Here is a 13,698-nt window from a genome sequence, read left to right as displayed (position 1 = left end):
TTTTTGCCGCCGCCGTTTAACAGCACCAGAATCAGTCGCAGTTCTGCCTTCAAATGTCACGGCCGTTGTTGCTCGTAGTCGTTCGGTGGTTGGATCTCGCCGCTGTCGTTCCTCTGGGCTCGGGGGAGGTGTTCGATGGCGGTGGATTCTGGTTCGAGGCAAGAACAGGAGAAGGCTTCGGTGGTGCGCTGAGGGAGGAGAAGAGGTCGCGCTGTGACGATAGCGCTAGGGTAGCGCGAAGAGAGAAGAAGAAAAGGGTTGCGGGCTTTGATGGCGGATCGGCGCTGTGATGGCGGTTTCGGGTGGCTCGCCGAATTCTTCTTCTTCTTCTATTATGTTGTTGATTTTTTATTGTTGTTGTTTCTGGTTGCTTCTGTTTCTGAATGATTATATTGTTTCATTGTTATTGTTGTTGTTGTTGTTCTGTTTCTGTTTTTACTCCTGCTTCTTCTGTTTCTACTTGATTCCATTGTTGATTCATTGGTGATTCATTGTTGTTGTTGTTGTTGTTGTTGTTGTCCTGCTGTTGCTTCTGTTTGATTAATTGTTGTTGTTGCTTTTGGAATATTTCTGCTTGTGCTTCTGTTGGTGCTTCTGCATGATTTTAGGGAAGAAGGAGAAGGGGAATTTTAGTCCGAAGGACGGTTTTAAAACAAACTGAAACCTTGGGAATCATTTTGTAGCGAAGAAAAAGTCGAGGACGAAATAAATTTTCGACCTCTACGTTAGGGACTAAAATCATACTTAACCCTTTGTATTTTAATATTCGGTTAACTACCAAAAATGACTAAAAAAAAACATTGAATACCATCGGATTTACCGACAGATTTACCAAAAAATCCACCAGTAATATGTTTATCGGCGAATTTTTTCGACCACCACTAATTATCGTCGAAAAATTTCCATTGGTAATTTTTGCTGTCAGATTTTTTCCTGGTAAATCTGGCGGTAATATATTATTAATTAATAATTAAATTAATAGTTACCAACGGATTTATCTGACAGTAAATTTAAATTTTAAATTTTTTAAAAAAATTGTTAATCCTCATGTATTAAAATATGCTCATCAGCTAATAGTAAGGTAGTAAACTCAGTTTTTACCTCGACTCGGAAAACTAGTTCAATATCGTAAGTCGCTGAATCGTAAAAAAGAATGTAAACGTGACTCGTAAAATATAAAAAATATAAAAAATCTGATAACAAAAAATTAATTTCACAAATAATGAAATAAATCCCAAATAAACCAAATTACCCATGGCTAATATAAACTAGGGTAAAGTACTGTTTTAGTCCCCCAACGTTTGAGGTGAATTTATTTTGGTTCCTAACGTTTAAATCGTCCTAATTTTGTCCCAAAATATTTAAAAGGGAACCAATCTGATCCCACCGTTAAATTTCTCAGTTACAGTTAATGGAGGTGATGATGTGAAATGTTTTGTTATTTGATAGTTAAGCCTATGATACACACACTAAATTACCAACACTTCAAATATGAAACACTTTTTCTTCCTCCTCTCATACGACATCAAGCCCTAACAATCATTCATCAAAAATCAATAAAAAAATAGAAAAAGTATGCCACTTTTTGGTCGAGATTGTGAGGTTAAAGTGGAAACGAGGTCAACAATCGTGACATTGGAATCTTAGTACACTTTGTCACTTGCTTCGTCCACCTAACATGGTGTTGAAGTTTTTATTCTGTGTCTGTGTTCCTTTAATGTGTGTTAGTATCTTGTTAGTGTCTCGTTATTTTCTAGGGTTCCCAAACTCTGTGGTAGATGCATGTTTTTTTTCTTTCTTGCCTTAATATTGTGTGAGATGGTCTTTATTTGTGTATGTGGTTTATTGTTAATTTTGCTTTCAATTTTTGTTGATATCTGTTGTTGCTGTATTTTGGTACATGTTACAGGTTGATTTTTATAATGAGACATTTTAGTGTGAAGATATACTACCATGGAAAATTTGAGTTTGATGGAGAACCCATGCATTATGTGGGTGGAAAGACCATTATTGTTGACTATTGCGATGAAGATAAGTGGAGGAGTTTGATTGAGGCTATTCATATAGTAACTAACCAGGGTTACATGAAGTAAGACATGACTACAATGTGGTATGAGTCTCCTATGGAAGGTATAGTGGATGGGTTGAAGATACTTAGAACTGACAATGATGCTTTGGATATGGCCAGAATTAGGACGAAGGAGAATTTTATGGAGCTATTTGTGGTGCACAAGGCTTGTACTTTAACTAAATCCTATATCATTGAGAAAATTGAGGTGCAAGATGTAATAGGTTCTATTGAAAAAACTAAGGCAATTGTTGGGCTTGGTGTTAGGACAAGTATTGGGTCTAGTAAAAAAAGTGATTATGCCAAAATAAATGCAACTACAACTGGTGTGACAGTGGACATAACTGAAGTAGAGGTTGATGATTCTGAGAGTGGGAGCGGTAATGAATTTATGGATAAGAGTGGTGATGATTCTGATGATGGCGATTATGAGTCTGAAAGTGCTAACTCAGGAAGTGATACCTCATAGACTAACAATGAATTTGAAGATAGTGTTGCAGACATTGTATTTGATGCCAATGATGATGACTGAGGTGGTGATGGTGGGTTATATGATGTTGAGATAAATAGTAAGAAGGATTGCAGAGATTTTGATGGTAACATTCAAGTGGAACATATTAATGTGGAGGCCAACGATAGCAGAGCAAAGGAGAAAAAAGGTTGCTAGGTCCAGGGATGAGACTGATGGGTATGATAACGATGAATTCTTGGGCCTTCCTATAAGTGATGAAGAAGAAGATGTGCCCTTAAAGAACTTTTCTCTGCACAAGCAACTAAAAAACATGAGTGAATACAAGTGGCAAGTTGAAACTTTGTTTGTTTCAAGAGACCAATTCAAAGATTGTGCTACTAGTTATGCTATCCATAGGGAAGAAGTTTGAAATTCACCAAGTGTGATGAGAAGAGGGTTATGGTGATTTTTCAAGATGAATGCAGTTGGTATGCATAATGTGAAAAGTTGAAAAGGAAGAATATATGATAGTTGAAGAGTTGTTATAACAAGCACACCTGCAACAAGAAGACTAAGATTGGAATCATGCATGCTAAGTGGTTAAGTAGAGTGTTTATAAAGAAGATAGCCGAGAATCCAAAGATAAAACTAACCACTTTAATGAGAAAGGCACACAGCAAGTAGAATGTTGATCTCACCAAATCCAAGGCTGCTAGAGTGAAACAATTTGTCCAGAATGAAATTAATGGTACATATGGAGAGCAGTACAAAAGGCTTTACGACTATTGTAATGAGCTATTGAATAGTAATCCCGAGTCTTCAGTTCATCTCCAAGTTCGAAGACCTCCTGATTATGGTTTAGAGACACCACCTCCTTGAATGTATATGAGGCCAACATTTAAGAGGGTTATATATGTCTAGATGCTTGCAAAAAAAGTTTCATGGTCTGTAGAAATATCATTGGACTTGATGAATGCTTCATCAAAATCCCATATGGAGGTCAACTGTTGACAGCAATTGGGTGAGATCCAAATGAACAAAATTTGCCTATTGCTTATGCTGTTGTGGAGGCAGAAACCAAGAACTCCTGGACATGGTTTCTACATCATTTATGTGATGACTTGGAGGTTGACAAGATCAGACATTTCACCTTCATGAGTAATCAACAGAAGGTATACTATTTAATTTACATATTATTTTTTAAATAAACAAATTTACCTCATTTAGTTGTTGACGTAGTGTGATGTATAATAAATACAGGGATTGATACCCACCTTCGATGAGTTGCTGCCTGGAGTAGATGATAAACTCCATTTTTAGGGTTTATCTTGTATTGAATTTAGAGTATTTTGATGACATTTTCTCGCATCTAGCCTATGAATTAGCATGGTTTTGTAATCTCTCCCGTATTTGTGCTTAAGTGTAAAAACATGCTTTTTAAGCCTTATTTTGATGAATTCTAATTCCTCTTTGATTCCATAAGATGTCTTGATGTGTTTGCTAGTAATTCCAGGATTGAAATAGGCTAGGCATGGATCAAAGGGAGCAAGGAAGGAAGCATACAAGTGGAGAGAAGCATAAAAAGTCAAAGAAGTGGAATTAGCCATGCACGCGCACGCGCACAAGGCGCTCGCGCGCACATTGCAGAATCGGCCAGGGACGCGCACGCGTACCGTGCGCGCACGCGTCGCAGTCCGCACATGACTTCATTAAAGCAACACGTGCCTGGCGATTTGGAAGATTTTCTAAACCCATTTTGGCGCCAATTGCTGATAGAAAGGAATAAAATGATCAAGGATTGAGGGGAAAAGAGGAATCTATCATATAGCATAATTAGTTTTAGTTTTAGAGTAGTTTTTAGAGAGAGAAGCTCTCACTTCTCTCTAGAATTAGGATTAGGTTTAGGTTAATCTCTCTTCTTAGATCTAGGTTTAATTCATATTTTAATTCACTTCTCTTTTATCAAATCTTAATCTTCTCCTCTTCCTCTTTCTAGTTATGTGCTTTAATAATTGTAATTCTTCACTTGTTTTGGATAGATTGTTGTTCCTTTGTTTTCTTTCAATAATGCAATTTGAGGTAATTCATGATAATTGTGATTTCCTTGATTGTTGTTGTTAATTTCTTTGCAATAATTGTTGTTAGATTTTATTCTTGTTATCAATTTACTATGCTTTCCTTATATGCCTTCTAAGTGTTTGATGAAATGCTTGGTTGGATTTTAGTGTAGGTTTTGTTCCTCTTGGCCTAGGTAGAGTAATTAGTGACCCTTGAGTTATCTAATTCCTTTGTTGATTGATAATTAGAAGTTGCTAATTGATTTGAATGCCTCTAAAGCTAGTCTTTCCTTTAGGAGTTGATTAGGACTTGAGGAATCAAATTGATTCATCCACTTGACTTTCCTCCATGGTTAGAGGTTAACTAAGTGGGAGTAATGGACAATTTGTTATCACAATTGAAGAGGATAACTAGGATAGGACTTCTAGTTCTCATATCTTGCCAAGAGCTTTGTTAGTTGTTAGTTTATTTCCTTTGCCATTTATAATTCTTGTCTATAATCTCAAAAACCCCAAAATAACTCACAACCAATAACAAGACACTTCATTACAATTCCTAGGGAGAACGACCCGAGGTCCAATACTTCGGTTTATAAATTTTAGGGGTTTGTACTAGTGACAAACAACTTTTTGTATGAAATGATTATTGTTTGGTTTAGAAACTATACTTTACAACGAGATTTCATTAGTGAAATTCTAAACCGTCAAAAATCCAAATCATCGGTAGATCATAGGTTTTGTGCAAGACACTTATACAGCAACTTCAGGAAGATATTTCCAGAGGTCCAACTGAAGCTGATGATGTGGTATGCTGTAAAGACAACCTATGTTTAAGAGTGGGAAAGAAGGATGTACAAAATTCAGAAAATAGATGTTGCATCCTACACACACCTGATGGAGATTCCACCAAAATATTGGAGCAAGTCCAGGTTTTGTTTTAACTCAATTATTATAGAGGCTAGAGAAAAACTAATTGTGTTTATGTTGGAGGATATTAGGATCTACTTGATAAATAGATAGGCTGATAATAGGGACAGTATAACCACATACACAGAAAATGTTCTACCCAAAATTAAAAAGAAAATAGAGAAAGAATTTGACTAAGGTAGCAACTGAATGGCCATATATGTTGGGAGAGACAAATATGAGATTTATAATACCCATGGAAATAAGAAAAAAACTTGTGGTAAATTTAAGTAACCGTGAGTGTTCATGTAGAAAGTATCAATTGATGGGTATCCCATGTAAACATGTAATGAGTTGTATTAGGAAGTTGTGTTTTGATGTTGATAGTTATGTTGATGACTGCTTTAAGAAAGATACATAGGTTAGGTGCTATGAACATGTTATTTACTCTGTTAATGGTTCTAACTTATGAAAAAAGAATGATATGCTGCCTTCAATATTTATAAAACTATTGGTAGGCCCAAAAAAAAATAGGAACAAGAGTGCTGACGAAGTCAGTAATGGGCCATTGTCAACACTGTCCTGAGGAGGCCAACAACAAAAATGTTCTTATTACTTTGCAAATGGACACAACAAGAGAACTTTTCCTAAAAAGCGTAAGGTGGAAGCAGGTTCACAAAAGGTACTATAATTCTTCACTTAATGAAAATTTATGTTTCTTGATATGTTGATCAATCTTCACTTATGCTTCTCTGTGTTTGGTTGTCTATGGTTAAACAAACTACTGGAAGAGGGTTGGATTAACCTAGACCATGCAATCAACTTCAATCACTGGATCAAATAAGAATGCTGGATCAACCAAGCCAAAAAACAAGGTTTCAATGGACAAGGGCCTAAGAGAAAATCACCAAATGTGGCATCCACCCAACAGACTCAGTCCACCACCAAGAGGACTAAGGCCACCACCGCTCAACTTTAAGGCCATAGCTCCAACCTTAATCACCAAAGTCTATCAAAGAAAGTGCTAAAGTTTATGGTAAAAACACCACCAAGGACTTGGAAGAATTTGAAATGATTTCTTTATGTTTTCTGTCTATGTGTTTTTTTGAGACTCTAGGTAATTTGGTTTAGAGATTTGGTCTGTAATGGTATTGGCATAAACTATAGTGCCATTTAGAGTATGATTTTGGTTAGTCACTTAAATTGTGTTTATGGCTAAGACCTACTTTTGTTATGTGTTTATGGATAAGATGTACTTAATTTGTTTTATGGTGAAGACCTTTCTGAATTTTTATTTAGTTAATGAAATTGCTACAATCAATGTTTTAGGTGTTTATGAATTTTGTTAATGATATTGCTACATTAAAAGTTATAATATAGGTGATTATGAGTTTTTTCTGTTCATTTGGTTTAACAGAAAATCTCAATATTTTGATAAAAATTATGTAGAACCATTTTCTTAGAAAGGGCAAACTTTATTATTTCCAATCCGAATACATCCATAATGACTACAAACACTTTTATACAAAGTAACTATTCTTCAATACATTGATTTTCCTACTTCACCCTAAATTCTCTAACTATAATTCTTCAACTAGTTCACAAATATGGTAGCCTCCTCTGTCCTGTCTTTATTGCCCTTTAGCATCCAACTAACACTACCCACTGCAATATACAACAACCATGAATCTTGTTTCAACAGATGTAAGTTTTTCTTTTATCAAATTTCTTTTCCTCCTCAGTCTTGCTAGTTGTGTGTCTTCTCCTTCAGGCTATGCCAAGAAAAGAAATCACATCCCTCTCCAACTTGATTTTAATCATATGTTCAGGAATTTTAATCCAAGAATATGTTTAGAAATTTTAATTCAAATTTTAATCCACATATTTTGCATCATAGGAAGCAATCTAACTTCGGTTTATTACCTGATAGTTCACACAATCCCAACATTTTTGTCCAGGATTCTCAGGTGTCGAAGAAGCTTTTAGCACTGATCTATCACCGCACAAGCAAGTGGTCTTCTCCTTTGAGCCTGGTTATTGCCGCAGGAAGATTGAGAAGACTGGGATGCCATTAAATCTCGAAGATGACATTTAACTTCTGCCTCAAAACGCGATGAATTTGGGGGGCAATGGAAGGGAGGAAGCGTTTAAGGTAGGGTTTTGCCATTTTTTACATTTAATTTATAATTTTTTTTCATCCAAATGATTATCTTCACTGAGTGCTACGTTCAACATTCCACATCTCACCTCTGTTAAGTGTAATTGAGGAATTTGACGGTGGAATTAGATTGGTGCCTTTTTGGGACAAAATTGGGACAATTTAAACGTTAGGGACCAAAATAGGATTCACCCCAAATGTTGGGACCTATAAATTATAACAAGTCAAAAGTCACAACTCATAACACAAATTTACTGCTCAATTCACAAATCAAAAAACAAATTCACAACTCACAAGTTTATACGACATTAAAATAAATTCAAGTAGTAAATAAAACAACTAAACTACTGCAATGAACAACTAATTAACTCAAGTCTGAACAAGTCATTTAATAATCATCATATTCTTCATCTATCAAAAAATCTTCACGAATTTCACAAACTTCCATATTACCATCTTCATTATCAGGAGCAGGAGGAGGAGATCCTTGGAGAAGGTTCACTTGATGCTATTTCTGTTTAAAAAAGGTATAACAACAAAAATACAACAATTAAATTCAATACAATAGCAAAATTTTAACATTGCAGTTTGGAAGAAAATTCAAAACAACAAAAATGTATTAATTGAGCTTAAGGCCACAACAATTCAGTTAAAAAAAATTCAACAACAATTAAAATTCAATCATTCAGACCATATATACAAGATTGGTTGTGTGGATTACCTAATTAAACAAATCTCCATATATACAAGTTTTTTGGCTGATGTTCTCATTTGGTGAAAGTCACCAAAATGTATAACAGTTGCCACTATGCTAATATATATTTTTATTTAGCAGTAGATCTGTCACATTCAAAAATTAAGGATTTAAGCCTAGCTTTGGAAAAATAATTTAAAAAAATAGTTAACAACATCAATAACAAACATATTAAAATTAAAATAATCAAAATAAATAATCAAGCACCATCATCAAGCCACTAACAATTTTAATCGCATAAACCATCCCTATTGATCATAGGGTACCTAATTGGATAATCACATTCATATCAGACTTTATTTTTCATGTCCCGAAGTCATTGTATAAAAGAATAAAAGTTCACATCTCTTTTCATGCTTTTCATATAGTAAAGCAAAATTTAATCTGTCTAAAATAGGATATACAAGAGTAAAGTTCAACTAAAGTAATTCAATTTGGCAAAGAAGATTCAATAATCATTTTAAATTTCAATAATCCAATACTCAGCAGAATCATCATTCTTATATTCATACATCAAAGAACAAAATAAAGAAGAAAACAACATAGCACAAGTGTACAACAAATTCATTGAACAATATTGAAGTACTTAATAGAGAAAATAAAGGGAGGAGGGAACTGAAGTCACAATTAGAGGGAGAAAGAAGAGGTCTTACTCGAACTGGAGGCAAAAGGGAGGTTTTAATTTACAAAGTCACAGTCTCATCCAGTCACGTTGTCCAACCACCACAGTCCAGTTTGACAATATCCACAGAAGGCAACCCTCACAGGTCGCACACTCCGAACAAAAATCAAGAACAAACTTAAAATCATAACAAAATCTGAATAAACAAAAAAAAGAACAAAATCAAAACAAACACTAAAATTTAATAAAAATAGAACCAAATCAAAATAAAATAAGAACATAGGCATGCACCATAAATTAAGGTTTAGGGTTAGGGTTCAAAAAGGGGTTAGAAATTTTGTAATTAAAATAAAGTAAAAAATGGGATGGAATAGAAAGAGGGATGAGGGCAACCTACTTGGAGGAGGGAAAAGAGACACAGGTCGGTAATTAAGGGAGCAACAAAGGTGCCAACAATGGCGGGAGGACGAAAACGGTGGCGACAGAACAACCAACGCATCGCAAGGAGCACCTAATTGAGTTCACGCGGTCTTTGGACACAGTTGGTGGTGGCCGACGTTGGTGGAGGGGTTGCGGAAGGTGGTTTGGGGGAGAGAGAAAGAGAGGATAAGGTTAGAGAGAGAGTAGTTTGAAAATGAGGTGAGGGAGGGTTCGCGGTTCGAATTTAGGGCAAGATTACCATCCGATTTACCGGTGGAAAAATCCAACCGTAATGCTTTGAACGTGCCAAAACGCAGCATTGCACTAATCAGGAATTACCGGCGGATAAATCCAACAGTAAATTCCATGGTAATCTCGGCGCCAATTTTTCTTGTTTTTCCTCTCTAATTATTACTGTTGAATTTACCGTCGAAAAATCAAATTCGACGATAACCTTTTTATCCGACGAATTTATTGTCAAATCTCCCAATAAACCCGCCGCTAACGTCTGACACTAAATTCGACGATAAATCTAATGGAATTCAGCATTTTTCTTGTAGTGAATGTCGCCGAATTATTCTGACGCTAACAAAAATGTCCCCAATTTTTGTTATCAACAAAAACACCCTTAAATTATTTAAAAACGTGCCAAAACTGCATATCCATGAAAACAGGTGGTCCGTTAACATTTTGGTCTAATGCAGCAAACAAGAACCACCCTATTCTGTTCTCTCATACTTCCTCTCACTCACCCACCCTTTAACTTAGTCACTCCCGACACCTTTGTCTGTCGTGAGAGCCACCGTCGAATCTCCACCGCCGCAACTCCATCCCCTCTCTATTCTCTCTATTCTTCATCTCTAACTTCATCTCACTCTCCCTCGCTCGCTTTTCTTCTCTCACCTCCTCACCATCAACACCTACTGTCCTCTTCAAAATCACAAAGTAGGAAAAAAGAGAAAATTAAAATTGCTTAAAAGTAGTAACTAACAAATTAATTCATCTAGAATTATTTTAACAATAGTAAAATGAAAAATAGATCAAATTGAAGAATAAACCATATACAACTTTAAATTTTATATTGTTCAATATCTCAGAGAAGAGAGGGAGATGATAAGTATCGGAATTGATCTTCATATCAACTTTTCTTCTTTTGAATTGAACTTTCTTTCCAAAACCTAATTGAACTTTATCAATTGAAACATATCCGAATTAAAAAGAAAAAAACCTAATTTAAATTCTAAATTTCATTAAAATCATAATTCATTAACAACAGTAGCATTAATCAGTAATTGCCAATAAACTGAATAAAAAAATTATACAACAAGAACAACTAAAAGAATGAATACTTAGGTAAAAAGCAGAAGCAGAAATAGTGGTGGACCATTGACAAGAAAGGAGTAGCGCGAGCAAGGACCACTGGCAAGAGAGGAGCAGTGCGAGCAAGGACAGCTAGCCAGAGACGAAGGGAAACGCAATCCAGGACCTGCTGCGAAGGAAGAGTAGTGTGAACAAGGACCATTGGCCAAAAAGAGAAAGCAGTAAGAAGGTGGATCCTCAAGTAGGGAATGGTTGTTTTTTTTCAACGCAATCTCCGCTAAGGCTTCGGAATAAATGTGGCAAATGGTGGTGTCGTCGTCAAGTTTGCTATTTTTGGCATTGTTGAGAGAGGGAGAGCGCGATAGAGGAAGTGAGAGAATAAGAGAGGAAAAGTGAGTAAGAGGAAGTGAGAGAAGAAGATAGGTAGATGATAGGGAGGGAGATGGAGTTACAGCAGTGGTGGTTTGCTGACAGCTGCGAATGCTGCAGATGGTGAATGGGTTAGATGGTGGCTCCGTGAGAGTAAGACTGTGAGAGAACATAAGGGGGTGAGAAGAAATTGGCATAAAATTTTTAAATTTTTTATTAAAATATAATGGAGTCATGTTAGCTTTTTTTGTTTGTCCCATATACTATTTCTGTTTATCCCATTAGACCAAAATGTTAACAAATTGTCATTGTTTTTACCATAGTTCTGAAAACCGAATCGGACCGGCCGGTTCAACCGGATTAACCGAAAACCGATCATCTGGCTGGTTCGGTTGAGCCTAAGAACCTCTTGACAAAAAACCGGTCTATGAACCGTCAAACCCGCGGTTAACCGGTGAACCGCCGGAATTGGCCGGGTTTTTTTCAAAGTTACCGGTTTGGTGATAACCTTCCAAAAAGGCACCGTTTTGGGTTTTAAAAAAAAAAACTAAAAAAGCCCAATGGGCAATGTCAAATACCCAGTCATCCCACCCTTCTCTTTCTCTCTGAATAATTGAAGAACCCTAATTTCCATCCCACCCCTCTCTTTCTCTATTCTCTCTGAATTCTGAACTTACTATGAAGAAGAGAAGATTGAGGAACCTTAATCCCCAAACCTCAGCCCGCAGCCACCAATCCATCCTTATTCAAGGTCATCGCTGAACTCTTCTCCTCCAGGATAGACCGTGGGTGCCGCGTAAAGTGTGGAAGCTCTGTTCTACGGTCCATCCCTCTTCTCATTGTTCCACCTCTCGTCGCCGTCGCAGAAAGGTGTCCTCTCGTCTCTTCTCCTCTCATCGTTTTTCGTTTGTTGTCTTTTCGATCTCTATCTCTCTGTTTCTTTGTCTGAACTTGACGTCCCTTTTTGAGTTTTCTCTCTCGTTCTCTGTCCGAGTTTGTCTCTGTCCGAGCTCCTCCTTGTTGGCTGTTCCCATTCCTCCGTTGCCATCAGTTCCCTTCCCTTAATCTGAATTTTGGTTATATGGTATAGTGCTGTACTACATTGTTTATACTGGGATCTCTGATTCTGAGTTGTTTATGCTATGATTCTGATTCTGGGTTGTTTATGCTGATTTTTTTCTGATTTTGGGTTGTTAATTCTGTTTGCTGGAGTTTTTATTCTGAATTGTTGATGGTGCTATGGTGCATGCTTCATTGCATTGTTCTGGACTGCTGGAAGTTTCTGGTTTTGAGATGTTTATACTTCATTGCTATGTTTATGTTTATATTTAGTTGTTGATTATTTGTAAAATTTGAATTATACTTCAGAAAAATTGTAAAATTTTAAAATTTATCTGCTAAAAAATTATTACATTTAAATCTTTAAAATTATATTAATTTTTTAATAATTTTTTCATATATTTAATTATTCCGGTTGAATTCCGGTTGAACTCCGATTAAACTTCTAAACTATTAAACCAGTCACTTTATCGGTTCATTGACCGGTTCGGTTCTCGCAACCTTGGTTTTTACAGATGTGTAGTTTTAACACATTTTTAAATTATTTAAGAATATTTTTGTTAATAACAAAAATTAAGGACATTTTTTTTCAACGCAAAAATATTTTGAGGACATTTTTGATAGTTAACCCTTTAATATATATTTACTTTAGTGGCTAATTTTAGTATATACATAATATAGTTGGTTAAATAATTATGTTACGTGTACTTTTAAAATTAGTTATTTTTATAGAATATATGATAAAATATAAAATATAAATTAAATATGTATAAATACCATATATATTTTAATTATAAATTCTAATATTTACTTTTTTTAAAAAAATAAGCTATAATAAAAAATTAAATTAATATTAACTAATTAAAAATTAATTCTTTATTCTTATATTCATATTTTTTTTTTCATTCATATTTTCGGAATGTAAGAAAATTCGGAACAAGTGAAATCTTTTAATTTCTCGACTACTTTGTCTTTCTACACTGCAGGGCAAAAATTTTTCCTTTACAATTCGTATACCTTAATTACAGTTTGCTTAACCTTTAATTTAGATGACAAAACATACACCAAGTAACTCTAAATTTATATGTTTTATGTTCAACGTTTTAAAAAAAACTTCAGCAAAAACAATTCTAATAGATGAAAATGATGGAAAAAAGAAAAGGAATGGGGGTTGCTTCTAAAAGATGAAAAAATGATGAAAGGAAAAAAATCAATCCGTGGCTTCTACTCTGCATGCCATTACAACACAATTGCTGTTGAATGACACTTTTCATATACGAGTGTCATAATATTTTGTGTCATAATATATGCTTATCTTCAACACGTATTTTCCTGCAGTTTTAGGAATTATTCTTTCGACAAATTAAATTACACAGAAGGTTGTAGAAACTTGTAGAAACCAAACTGTCTCCAATGATCCCTACCTCAAAATGGAGTTGGTAATCTTTTTCTTTTAATATATAGTAAAATTTATTTTGATACATCTAATTAATTGAGAAGGCAAATTAAATAAG

The sequence above is a fragment of the Arachis stenosperma genome, chromosome 7 (assembly GCF_014773155.1).
Source record: "Arachis stenosperma cultivar V10309 chromosome 7, arast.V10309.gnm1.PFL2, whole genome shotgun sequence".
Taxonomy (NCBI): domain Eukaryota; kingdom Viridiplantae; phylum Streptophyta; class Magnoliopsida; order Fabales; family Fabaceae; genus Arachis; species Arachis stenosperma.
The sequence above is the reverse complement of the archived record's forward strand: the minus strand, read 5'-3'. Positions refer to the sequence as shown.